Source organism: Lepidothrix coronata, unplaced genomic scaffold (assembly GCF_001604755.1).
Source record: "Lepidothrix coronata isolate B3197 unplaced genomic scaffold, Lepidothrix_coronata-1.0 Scaffold85, whole genome shotgun sequence".
Taxonomy (NCBI): domain Eukaryota; kingdom Metazoa; phylum Chordata; class Aves; order Passeriformes; family Pipridae; genus Lepidothrix; species Lepidothrix coronata.
Genome location: NW_016690265.1, coordinates 128,848 through 141,870, shown reverse-complemented (window position 1 = coordinate 141,870; position 13,023 = coordinate 128,848). Strand labels below are relative to the sequence as shown.

Here is a 13,023-nt window from a genome sequence, read left to right as displayed (position 1 = left end):
GAGACTCCAAACCCACAGGGTTCAGTACCACTCCAAAGCATTTTCACAGTTAAACACCAGCACCCACCCATCTTCCACCACAATGTCACCACTCCACAGGGCACCCAAGGGGATTGCTGCTGCAGATGGAGGAGAGGTGATCTTCCACAAAGGCAAATCTTTTCAATCCATGAAAAAAATGGAGAAAAAGCATAGGTGTTTGGAGGCAAATCACAGCTATGGTCAGCAGGTAGGGATCCCTGAGGTGTCTCCTAAGCAGAGTCTCTACATATGCTCTTCTGATGTCTCCTGACCTGGCAGTTGCCCTTGCAGCTACCCTCTTGTGCCACGGTGCCCAGTGAGACAGCCACCAGCCCACACAAATCCAAAGACCATCAGGTTTTGAACTGCAGCTTCAGTTCAAGACACAATCTGCACCCAAAATACAGGTTTTTTACCCCACTTCTGGCTTCCAGAGCCATTGGTCCAGCAAAGATGATTTTAGCTTGATCGCTCTTGTCTCTCCATCAATACCTTTCTTTTTACATTTTCATCCTGGTTTTGGATCTTGATCCAGCTACGGGGGAGAATGGACCAAAATCTCCTCAGTGTTCAAGGCCTCCTTTGCTCTCCTTTTCTGCATCCCTTTTCATGTTATTAAGATTCATACTTGAAACAAGAGCTTGTCATTAGATCACTAGAAAAGGGCTTTAGTAAAAATGGACTGCATTCCCAGGTCAGTTTCTTGTGTGATCTGCTCTGCCCCAGATCCTGCTACTGTAAAATGGATATTGCAACCTTTTCTTTTCCTTGCTGTCCTTTTTTTAGTCTTAAGAAAGAGACTCTCTCATGCAAAGTGTATGCACAGCAAAACAGTGAAAATTATTATTTATTATTTATTACTTTTATTGTAAAGTATCTTTAACCATTATTTAACAAAATACCCAAGTTCCTGACAATGTCTTGGGGAAAAAAAAAACCCAACATTTTAGCAACTTCTTCTCTGGGTGATTAATCCCTGTAAAAAGTATCACACCAGAGTGCCCAGGCCATACAACTGTTCCAGGTGCTGTAGTTGTCCATTCAGTCATGGCACCTAATCACCTGCCTGCAAGTGCCTCCTTTTTCTCAGGAACACTTTTAGTGTGGTCCAAGGGAGCACTGATGGGCAGAGAGGAAAGAAAGTGAGGACACACTCAATCACCTCCAAGGGTAAATGTCACAGTGAGCTCTCCCACCCAGCCCTGTGCTCCAGGGCTGCAGATCAAGGCAGGGTGGCCAAGGGAGATGGGCAGGACTGAGCCCTTCCCTGCTCATGCCTCGGTGCTGCTGTGTAACTTGGGGAAATCATTTTAGTTTCACATACCTCAGTTTCCCCATCTGGAACACGGAAATAATGATCTTGTCTTCTTTTTAAAGCCCTTTCAGATGAACAGCCCTTTTAAAGAGGTAGGTTGTATTATAGGCAGCAGACTCTCACGTCTGCCAAGAACCAAAAGTGATATGAGGGTGATGAAATTCAGGCCACCTCATCAGCAAAGCATGTTGTCCTGGCCTTCAAGACAAGGTTAGGGCTCTTGGAGAGAGCCCATTCCTTTTTGGGATAGAAAGGAGTGGACACAGACCCAGCACATGCTTTCCTATTATTAGTCATTTGTATCCATGTATTGCTGCAAGTGTGTACAGATCTAAACAACCCACCAAAGCAAGGGCATAGCCCAAAGTCATCCAACCCAGGAGCTCAACCACGCAATGGGTGCTGAGGAGAAGTTGCCAGCTAATTTCCCCATTATGGCTCGAGCAGGATGGATGCAAACAGTCCTCAAAAGGCTTGCAAGCCCCAGGATCTCCATGAGCCTTTCACTAGGACTGGAGAGGAACAAGAGCAGGCAGAGGGACCTGCCTGGGGACCAAGTGGAGAGCATGACATCTGTCGAGGACCAGGTGGGTGACTCACATTTGGCTGGGGGAAGGAAGCTGGAAGCAGGCGAGATGCAGGCACAGGCAAGGTTCCTGAGGACCTCACAAACCGGGCTGGAAGCACGACCGAGAGCTGCTTTGCGCGACAGGGCCAAATCCGTCCCTGGCACAGCTCCCCTCCAGCCGGGTCCGTGTGTTTGTGTTAAGGATTCAGCTCCGGCCGCGTTGGGAGGCACCGGCTGCGCAGGGCTGGCATGCCAGCCTGGAGGCCCAGACACGAGGACAGTGCCAGATGCTGGGCATATTTTGTCAGCTGCGCGGGCTGCGGGCTGTCACACGGGGCCGGGTGTGCACCTGCGCGACCCTGGCCCGCCCGCTATTAACAGCCGGCGACAGCGCTCTGATGCCGGATCACTGACCGCTCCGTCCCCGAGCACGGAGATAAATCAGCCTCCCCGCTGACAACCCCGCGGCTCTTCTGCGGCCGGGCCCGATGCAAGCGCTAATGCACCTAATGCTCGCTCCACGGCAGGATTCGATGTGTGCGGCCAGCCCAGCCCCACCGAGTCCTGCCGCCTCTGGGATGCCCAGTGCGCCTGGTGCTCCTGGTTCGGTCCCTTGAGCTGATGGGGCTCCAAAGGTCTCCTGATGCTGTAGGTGAATGTTTGGGGTCCTCCAAGCAGAGACGAGACCAGCACAAATTTCTGTGAGAGGAGCTAACACAGGGAGGACTCACACAAGATGTGAAGTGGATGGGGTGTGTTTGAGTACAAATGAAGCAGCCAGAGGCCAGAGCTGCAGCAAGCGTCGTGTATTTGGGGGCTAAAACCTTCTCAGACATTGGGGATAGCATCTGAAGGGGTCAGGGAAAGAGGCACTGATGGAGGAAGATGCATTTACCTATTTCCTCAACTCCTCCACAACAACCTAAGCATCAGTCCTGTGCAACCTTGAACGCCCAGAGGAAAAGTCCTGACATGTCCAGGCCTTTTGGAAGAAACACGCAATGGGTGATGGCCTCCACATTCTCTCTTTTCTTTCGTTGCTGACCCAAAATAAGTGCAATCTGACTAATTAACAGAGCTAGTTAGCATCAGGATGAAACGCCCAATGTGGACCACAGGCTCTTAGGAAATAGATTTTGGTGCTTTGGGACACAGAAAAATTTCCCAGGCATCATGTGCAGAGCACAGCTGGCTCTGTGACTTTTCCTCTTTTTCATCATCAGTTCTTGGTTCTAGCACAGCAATAACTTTTAATGCCAAAGCATTGTGCTTCTTTCCTCTTTATTTCAGGCTGCAGGCTCACCACATTCTGGACTGGTTGCAACCCATCTGGTTTCACTAATACTTCTAATATAATATTTATAACTAGCTAAGGGCTGATCATATGACGGGTGTAATCAATAAGTCATGTGCCAGTTGTGTTTATTCTAACACCTCAAGCTATTTTTCTGTCTTTTGGTGTCCATGGCCTGCTGGGCTATTTGTATGTTTTGTTGCTGTTGTACCTTCCCACCTCTGCAGCCTGCCCGTTAAAAAAGGCTATCTCAGTAATTGAGAGAAAAAAACCCATCGCTTCGTTTCCACCCAAAAAAAGGAAATGAGATGAGAGAATCAACCAAAGGCTCTGCTTGCCATCAACTTTGGATTTTCTGAAGGAACTTATGCTTAGTAAAGTTGTTCAATCTGAACAAAATCATCTTCTCAACAAATTCCTCCTTCCCACTGCCAGAAGAATCATCCAACAGAAACCACAACCAGCTCTGACAGTTTTAGCTCACCCATAGCCAGCTGTGGCAGCCCAGCTTCATCATCAGTGAACACAGGACATTTTCTGGCAGACCATTGGGTATCAGGGAGGAAAGACCTCTTACATTAAAAGGGGAGTTCCCATTGCATGCACTTACTTCCTTCTTGTTCTTTCTGCCCTTCTAACCCTATGTTGCTAAGATGGGCAAATAGGAGTCGTCTCTGGATAGATGCTCAGATGCATCAAGAGGTTTTCTCAACTCCTCCCAACAGTGCTTTATAAATACCTTAAAGACGTTTTGGGTGAGACCAGATGTGAGGAAAAAAACAAACAAATAAACAAACAAACCCCACTTTTACCTTAGTTTTGAGAAGAGTGAATATCATTAGTGTTAAGCCACTGGCAACAGGCTGGGATTTGGCCCTGTGTGGCTGCACAGAGGCAGACCGAGACTGAATTCTCCCTTTCTACGGGTGCTTGTAGTTGGACACAGCCTGTAAAAGCAAATGATTTAATGATTCATTCTGGCAAGCAGGGAAGGATGACTTCAGGTTTGAGCTTCCCACATCACTTCCAGCAGCTCCCCCCGGAGATCCAACACATCAGTGGCCAAGATGATTGCACGTTGCAGAGCCAAGCGGTGCTGCCTTCTCTGCCTCTGGAGCAGGAGCACAAAGGAGGGTCCCTCTGTGGCACATGGGAATTCAGCAGCAAAACAGAGGCTGTGCCTCAACCTCAGGAGGACAAACTAAACCTCTCCTTTTTATGTGGAGCCTTTCAGCTGCTACCTTGTGAGTCAGTTTATTCAGAACAGCTCTGCACTAATGGGATTAAGAAGCTCTTCACTGCTTGGATCGCTTTGCAGTGGGAAGATCCAAAATCAACTGATGGAAAACAGGATAATTCCTCCTGCAGAGGGAGCGAGATTGTTTGTGGAACCAAACGATCAAACAATGACTCTGAGTGCTTCAAGCATGCCATGCATGGAGACACGTACCCAAACTCTGCGGGTGCTGGGCGGGGTGATGCAGGCACACAGTGTCAGTGCAACCTTGGGACCCCATGCCCTACTCCGGGGTGCAGTTCTGTGGGACTGTGTTTGAAGGTAGGAGAGGTTATGGGGGAAAGGAGTAGTCATTCTCTCCAGCAAACCTCAGGCTGGAGGCTCAGATCCAACGAGGAGTGCACACACCTTGAAGGCACTTAAAATCCTGAACTGCCCCTGCACTGCTTCTACTGAGCAGCCACAAATAACACATCCACTGTCACGCAGAATATCTCAAAGATGGTTGCCAAGAAGATGGTGCCAGACTGTTTTTGGAGGTGCCCAGCAACAGGATAAAGAGCAGTGGCCATAAACCAAAACATAAGAAGTTTCACCTCAATATGAGGAAGAAGTTCTTTATGCTGAGGGTGGCAGAGTACTGGAACAGACTGCCCAAGGAGGTAATGGAATTTCCCTCTCTGGAGACATCCCAAACACAGCTGGATGTATTCCTGTGTCACCTGCTCCAGGTGACACTGCCTTGGCAGGAGGGTTGGACTAGATGAACTCCAGAGGTCCCTTCCAACCCTAACAATTCTGTGATTCTCTGATCATATCAGGATGTGCAAAACACTTCTCTTCTTTGCAGAACTGGGTTTCTCCTTCCCCACAGACACCATGTGGCCTTGCACCTTGCACAAACCTTTCTCTCCAACGAGAAAGATACTCTCAAATTCCTTCTTCTTCAGCCTTGCCAAACTAATTTTCTGGTTCATCCAGCTCACATGTAATTGGCACTGAAGAACTGGCTGAGCATCAGCACCAGTGGGCACCTAGAGCTTGTGACAGAAGACCAAGGCAAACTGTGGACACCATCAAGTCTCCACCATCAAGAATGGGAGTCACTCAGCTGGCCTTGTTTCCTGCTCTGGCTGTATCTCAACCATTTGCCACATAGCACAAACAAATATAGGGCCCTGACTGCCCAAAAAATCCCAGTGTGTAGTACATCAGTCGTCTCAACTTGGTACACATGGTCAGAACATCAAAATGCTACACTCTAGTGTAGCCAGCACCACACTATCTTGCCAGCACCAAGCACCAAAAGCAGCTGGTCACAAAAAGGTTTGTGGCTGTCACCTGAGGCAACATGGTAGATTCCTTTCTCAGGCACATAACCTAGTATTTGGAGCTCACTTCTTAAGAAAGAAAGACACTCAAAGAGCCTTCATCAGTACAAATATTTTACACTAAAGGCAGTCATACATTTAACATGTGTGCATGATTTCAACCCTGAGAAGTTTTAGGATCTTGTTACAAATTATTAATAGAGGTTTCATACATGTTCTGTTTTCCTTTCCTTCCTTTCCTGCCATGGCAGGCAGTGAAGCCATGTGACAGACATGAGTCAAACCTATCTAGCCAGGACCCTACTAGGGGTTTCCAATGTTCACACAGAGCTTGACACCTCAACATGTCATTATTCAGGCTCTTCTCCATTTGGAAGAGTGAATGGTCTGAAAGTGGAGTTTTCTTCTTTTCTCACAAAAATTCAGACTTTTACTTAAAAAAAAAAAAAAATAGAACCAGCTAAAAATAAACTTTCTGCTTTTAGATGAAAAACTTCAGTAAACACCTGAAATTTCATGCTGAAAACAGACACTTCCCAAAAAATGTTGCTTAATCTATGATGGCATTTTCTGACAGAAAATATTTTAGAGGTAAACCTTTTGGAGCAGTCCTGGAAATGCTCTTTTGTCCAGCTCGGTTCAGTGCACATTACTTATTTCAAATATCAGTGGGAACACTGTCATCTGGATCTTGAAACAGAAATCATTTTTACCCTCCCTTACAGGTAAGCTCAGCAATAGATCCCCATAATGGTTCTATGGCTTTCCTCCCATCCCATTTCCACCTTGATCGTGACCAGGTTTAATAGTTATCAGGATATGTACCCACAGATTTGAAAGCAAATGAGTATCTCAGGAATTTGTCAGGGGCTCTGAATGTCATTAGGAGCAATCAGCAGCAGTAAAACGGCTGTAAATTAAGGTGAATGTGAAAATTAAGGGGCCTCAATGTCTTGCTTGTCTGTGCATCATGTTTGGCTCTGCTCAAAGGCGGGGGGAAAGCACAAGAATAAAAATGTTCACAAGAAACCTGGAGTCGGGTCCACAGCGTATATTTCAAAAAGCTCCTGTTTCAGGGCAGCTAAGGTTAGCTTTCTGGTCGGCTCAGCCCGGTATCACAAAGAGAAACATTATCAGCTCTTTCTGTTGTGCTAATATCCAATTTATTTTTCAGCAGTGCAATTTCCTGCCTGCTCTTTGAACAGCTATCAAAGGACAAGACACCAGATCATGGCAGACATTCTTGTAGTGCTGACATCTGCTAAACTAGTCAGTCTGTTCATATACAGCCCACTCAGTGCATCCTAAAATATTTTATAAGCCACCAGTGGAACAGAGAATGGTAATGTGGGTCCCTGACCTTTATTTGAGCCATCTTGATGTTCAGTACAGATGGGGAATCACACTTCAGCAGCCAGAATTTCTGGGTCCATTCAGCTTAGGATTTCTGTGTTACCTCCAAACCCAATAAAATTCACTTAATGCCATCTGGCACTTCATATCCTTCACTGTTTTTCATCCAAGAACACTGGTAAATCTGCATATGAGGCTTAATCCAAAAGCCTGTGAAAACCAATGGAAAGATGGTTTTGGATCACACCTAAAAGTGCAAGACTTTATATAGAAAACTGCTTTCTACAGCTTTGCTGGAAGGTGTTCCTCCTTCAAACAGGCACTCAAACAGCAGTGAACATATTCCAACAAAACATCTGGACACCTAGGAAAAGGTTAGTCTAATTACATTTAGAGAAGCCAAGAAATATCACTAATGAGATATTACCCAAACTCTTGTGTGTTAGCTCTGTTGCTATTTTTGCTTTGGGTGACGCCACTTAATACCATGAATATCAATGTGTTTCACAAACATAGTCAAGTACTGTGAGGGACTACTCACAGCCCATTTTCAGAGTTATTCATGGGACCTGCAGTCTCTGTGTCACTGTCTCTCATGTGCTCTCTGGCTATATCCCAAAATGTTTTCCATACCAGTACTGACTTCTGCCTTAGTTTTGAGCTCTGCAGCAAGGAAAAAAAAAAGAAATAAAAGAAAATAAAAAAGTTCCCAAGCATCTGAGAGTTTTCATTATTCAAGGAGCCCTTCTAATTGCTTTCTGTTCCTCACCATCCTTCTGGGTTGTGGTTTTATGTCCTGAGCATGATCTCTCCTATGCTTCAGACCCGCTCCCTGATGCACAATTGCCCTATCTCATTCCTATTCCATCTGTCCTTGTCTGGATCCTCTCTTGTGGCATTGCTCTTCCTAATCTTCAACTTAATTCCAGGCTAAACTTTTATTTTCTTCTTGAAAGAGTTCCTATACATATTTTGGCAAAATTTCTGGCCTGATGACTGTATTCTTCAAATTTGTATCCATTGACCTCATTTGTCCTCATTCACTTCTTTTGAGCCCTGCCTGACTTGCTCAAACTTATATCCAAGACCACTCAAGAACAGCAGAAAAGACTCCAGCTGCATACATAATGATAAATGAAAAAAAAAAAAAAAGGACATTTTCCAGCCACAAGATCAATCAATCAATCATAGCATAATTACAGCTCCAGATGGCTAAATGTTCCTCACCCCCACACAAGGGAAAAAAAAAAGACAGAAAGGATAAACTCCATGTTGGCCCACTTGGAGCTCAGAGAGGGGCCCTCTGATGTGGTGTGCACCTCTGGATGCAGACTGGAGGATGGCCATGGTGCAGCAGTCCCTCTGCTCTCCTGTGAAAGGCCTGGATGGGTTCACTGACACAGTCCTGCTGAAGTGTCTTCACCAGGCTGAAGGGACTGGAACAAATTCAACAACAAGAAGCCAATCCATATTCAGCCAGCTGAGAGACCATCACTCCTGTGACTTGTCAAGGAAGGAGGTGCCAAACCACAGATGTGGCAACTGATAATCAACCTCTTCACATTGCCTTCATGTCACCCAGGTGGATGGATGTGCCCAGTTCTCAGCACTGAATGACTCATATCCAAGATAGTAGGATGCCAAAACACAATCCTGAGGCCGAACTCCCACTCTAAGGCTGCTTTATATTGACAATGGATCAACAAATTTTAGCCAAAGCTTGGTTCTCCGGCAGCATCAACACTCTGGGCTTTATAGAGATACTCTGTGTATAACAGGTTGACAGCTTTACTTCAACCCATCACTAATTTCTCTTTCCCTGTTTCTTTTTAGTACACTGTTCACTGTTCACAGGACCCTGATCAGCACAGAAGTGAGAAGCTCACAGACCAAATTGTCAGAAACTTGGTACGTGCTGTGAAACATGTTAGGAGGCCAAGGTGGAGAAACCATATGCAGAACTGGCCTGGATTTTGGCAGGGGTCATATTTTATAACATATTAAACCTAGGAAGACATTTACTGACTAGTATTAACCCAAGTCCTGCATTAAACTGATGTATTGGTTATCAGTCATATCTTTCATGTGTTAAGTAATTGAACTTTTTTTCTACTTTTAGGATGCTGACAGGCAGTAACACAAAACTGAAGAGTTGTACTGTAAGGAAGTTGAAAGGGAAATTTAAGATGGTTTCAGGACTCATAGAGATTATTTAAACAGTACCTAAATGTTAATAGAATGAACAACAGAATAAAGTCTATTAGAAGCAAAGTATGGGGATGAAGTTCAAAGAGGGAATATGGAAGAAACATGAACATAGGTAAACTAATGTTAAAATCAATATAAATCTATTAAAAGCATTCTGAAGAGCAATTTCCTAAAGCTCTGGAAGGTAATAATAAAAGCTGCCTCAAACACTTCAAAGCAAGTAGTTTGCCAGACAGCTGTTCAGACTGATAGATGATCAATATGCAATAGATGAGCACTCAAGACACATTATCTCATGATAGCAAAGTCAAATAAATACTAAGGATGCACCCCACACTACAGCCTTTCCTTACTGGGAACACATCTGAAGAGATACCTCAAATTGAAGCGTGAGTAGAAAAGATTTTCCAACAAATTGATAAAGTGAATAAGACCAATCTGCAAGACCAGACAGTATTCACTCAAGAGCTCTATGGAAATCCAAAGAGGAAATTGCTGCATGGTTATCTGTGGTGCAGAGCCAACCTGCTGTTTAAATCAACCTTTGTCAAAAGAACAGAAGCAGTAAATGTGATGCAAAATGAAAAAGTTTCCAGAAATGGCTCATAAAAGGAATGAATACAGACAAGTGTGATTCTGTGTAAGGCAAACTGAAAAGTGTTCTAAAAAAGAGCATCGGACACATCAGAGAGCAAGGTGTAAAGGGGAGGAGTCAAGTATTGCATCTGTAGGTGGAAGTCACGTCTCACAGATCAAGTTCTTTGAGGGGGTCACTGAGTTTTGGGGGATAGTGATCTGAGTAATACCATTCACTTGCCTTTCCCAGTGTGGCAACCTATGAAAAAATTAAATTGTTCTTGAACAAGGAAGAAGGTCCTCTTATGACTCAACAACTGGTTAAAGATAGGAGACCAAACAGGGAATAAATGACCAGGTTTCACAATAAAGGGAGCCAACCTGCAGGACTGGATGAGGCTCTAGACTTTAGGACCTCTGCTGCTCAACACACACATTTATTCTAGAAAAGGCATAAGAAGTCAAAAGCAGGATGATTGACTTTTTCTGATGATACCAAACCACCTAAAATATTCCAAACTAAAGCTATGAGCAAAAAATTCAGAAGGACCTACAATGCTAAGTGGCTGCACAGTAAAATGGAAGACAACATTCAGAGTAATATAAGAAATATGAAGTGAGCAGTCCTTAGGATACATTCACTGTAATGAGCACTGCCTTAGCTACTCTTGTTGGGAATAAGATCCTGGAGCTAGTGTGGGTGGTTTTCTAAAAATGGGAACTTAGTGCTTTATGGGAATTTAAAAAGCAAAGACAAAATTAAAAACCGGTAGGAAAAGACTTCAGAGCAATATAACAAATTTTTGCACATAGCTCCAACGCACCAATCTCATATAGGATAGAGCAGAACTATAAAAGGCAAGAAAGGGTAACAAGACACCAGAGACAGGGAACAGTTTCCAGAAAAGAAGAGCCAAAATAGGCTAAACCCCTTCATCTTGGGAGAAAAAACAGCAAAGGGGATCTGAGAGAGGTCTCTCAAGTGATGAGCTGCATGGAGAAAATAAATGGAAAATAACTGTGCACCGTTTCTCAGAACTTCAAGGGCCAGACACTAACTAATGAAATTCTGAGACAGAGAGTTAAAGACAGAAAAAAGGGACATTTCTCTCACAAATGAGTTATGAACACTAAAAATTACAACTTAGTACAAATGGGTTTAAAATAATAATGGTGGCTAGCTCTAGCAGGGCTGCTAAACACCAGAATCCAAACTCAACTTTTAGTTCAGGAGACCCCTTAGATGCTGACTGCCGGAAGCTGGGATGAGGTACCATGGGTAGGACTCTGCACTCAACATGCTTCTTACTTTTTTTTTTTCCAGTTTCTTACAAACTTTCTTTTTTATAAGTCCAAGACATCACGATCCTGGATTCCCATGACCTTATTCACTAATATACCTCTGAAGTAATGCACCCCAATGTGAAGTTCAGCCTTAACCAGAAATAAGCTGCTACATGAAGTTTTGTGGAAAAATACCAAGCTACAATATTGATATACTCTAATAATAAATTCAGCCCATCTGATGAATGATTAATACAAGAAAATAATGAACTTTAGCAGATCATAAGACCTCCTTCATGAAGATGAGCCTCTTTGGGAATCCTCTACCTTCTCAAAACCTCGATTTCTCCACCATTGTGGTGACAGCCCCCTGGAGATGTGGGAACATTAGCTCATGTAAATGAAGCTTTCAGGGGTAATACTCTTCCCTTTTCACCATTAAAAGCTCTTTTACATCTGGAGCATCTGACTAGAGACTTTACAATAAATATGCATCTAATTGCACTTTTTTTCCTGTGACTACTAAGAGCCAGGGGGAATTCTTGGGACCTCACCAACCACAGTCAACAGCCACCACTGAAAAATCTGGCAAACAAGTGCTTGCTTTACAAAAGTAAACTTCCACCAAAAATCTATAGGTTCTAACTAAAAGAGAGACTCTCCTGTTCTATTTAAGGTCCACTGTCCTTTTTCTAAAACAAAAGAATACTGAGTGAAAGACTTAAATATCCTCACATCTCATCCTTTTTTCTGTTTTTTTTGTCAAGGGACCCAAAACTCTAAAAAGCGAATGAGCAAAGCCCAAAGGATGCCCAGTGCACTTGGGGAAACTAAGTTTGAGCTAACTAATGTTGATCCTGGGCATCCTGTTGGTGCTGTAAGGCAAAGGCACCGCAGTGAGGAGGTGAGCTGGGGCAAGGAAGGACCCAGTACTCCTGTTTGCCAGGATCCACAGGAGACCAGGAACACTACAGGGAAAAGCCGACTAAAGGAGTTTTGGCAGAGCTGGGGCTGCACCTCATGTCCATCTCCACAAGCAACCCCTCTCCTGACCACAGGAAGAACCTCCCAGCCTCAGACAGGTCCTAAACAAACAAATAGGAGGATTTTTACTGGTTTTAATGCTGGATGAGGTCAGATCGAGCTGAAGCCAGACCAGCTGCCAGTGCAACTGTGCATAAATCAGTGGACTGGCTCACAGATGGAGAAAGAGTTGAGGTTTTTGCAGGTCCTTACCCAGCTGCTCAACCTCCCATACATCTCACATCCAAGTAATTTTGGAGCCAATATCTGCTCCTTCTGAAGTCAAGGGATGAGTTGTCCTTGGCCCTGATGGCCCCAGGGTTGCAGAAGGGAGGCACTGAGGCTTTGGTTTGGGTAATGCAGTACTTCCACTAGGGCTAGGCTGAGAAATTCAGGCTTTTTTAATTTTAAACAAATTCATGTTTTTATAAAATTGAGCCTCTCAGCCTGCAGCAGAGTGCCTCCAAACTGATTTCCAAGACTGTCAAGGACCCAGTGTCTCCCACCAAGAAGTGCGTTGATGTATCAGAAAATCAGATACCTGTTGGGGATTCAATGATATTAGGGCCAGAGGGATCCTGTAGGATTATTCAGTCCATCTTTCCACATAAAATAAAATCACACAATAACTCCTGCACCAAGTCCCCAGCTTAAACTCTAACATATATTTTTAAAAGGCGTCTAGCTTTTATTTGTGCAATTCAAGCAGTGTAGACTCCACTGTTCCTTTATGTAACATATTGCAAAGATCATTATGTTCAGCATAACTGCTCAGCTCTTATCACAAGCCTCATTTATTCTGCTTCTGGATAT

At 44.3% G+C, this 13,023-nt stretch overlaps 1 long non-coding RNA gene across 1 annotated transcript; it reads left to right on the top strand.

Annotated features, from left to right (window-relative positions):
• Nucleotides 1-1,624: 1,624 nt before the first annotated feature.
• Nucleotides 1,625-11,257, top strand: LOC108500132. Its single transcript, XR_001875762.1, has 3 exons — nt 1,625-1,923; nt 2,432-2,556; nt 11,228-11,257. It is a non-coding gene; the product is annotated as an uncharacterized LOC108500132 (long non-coding RNA).
• The last annotated feature ends 1,766 nt before the right edge of the window (nt 11,258-13,023 follow it).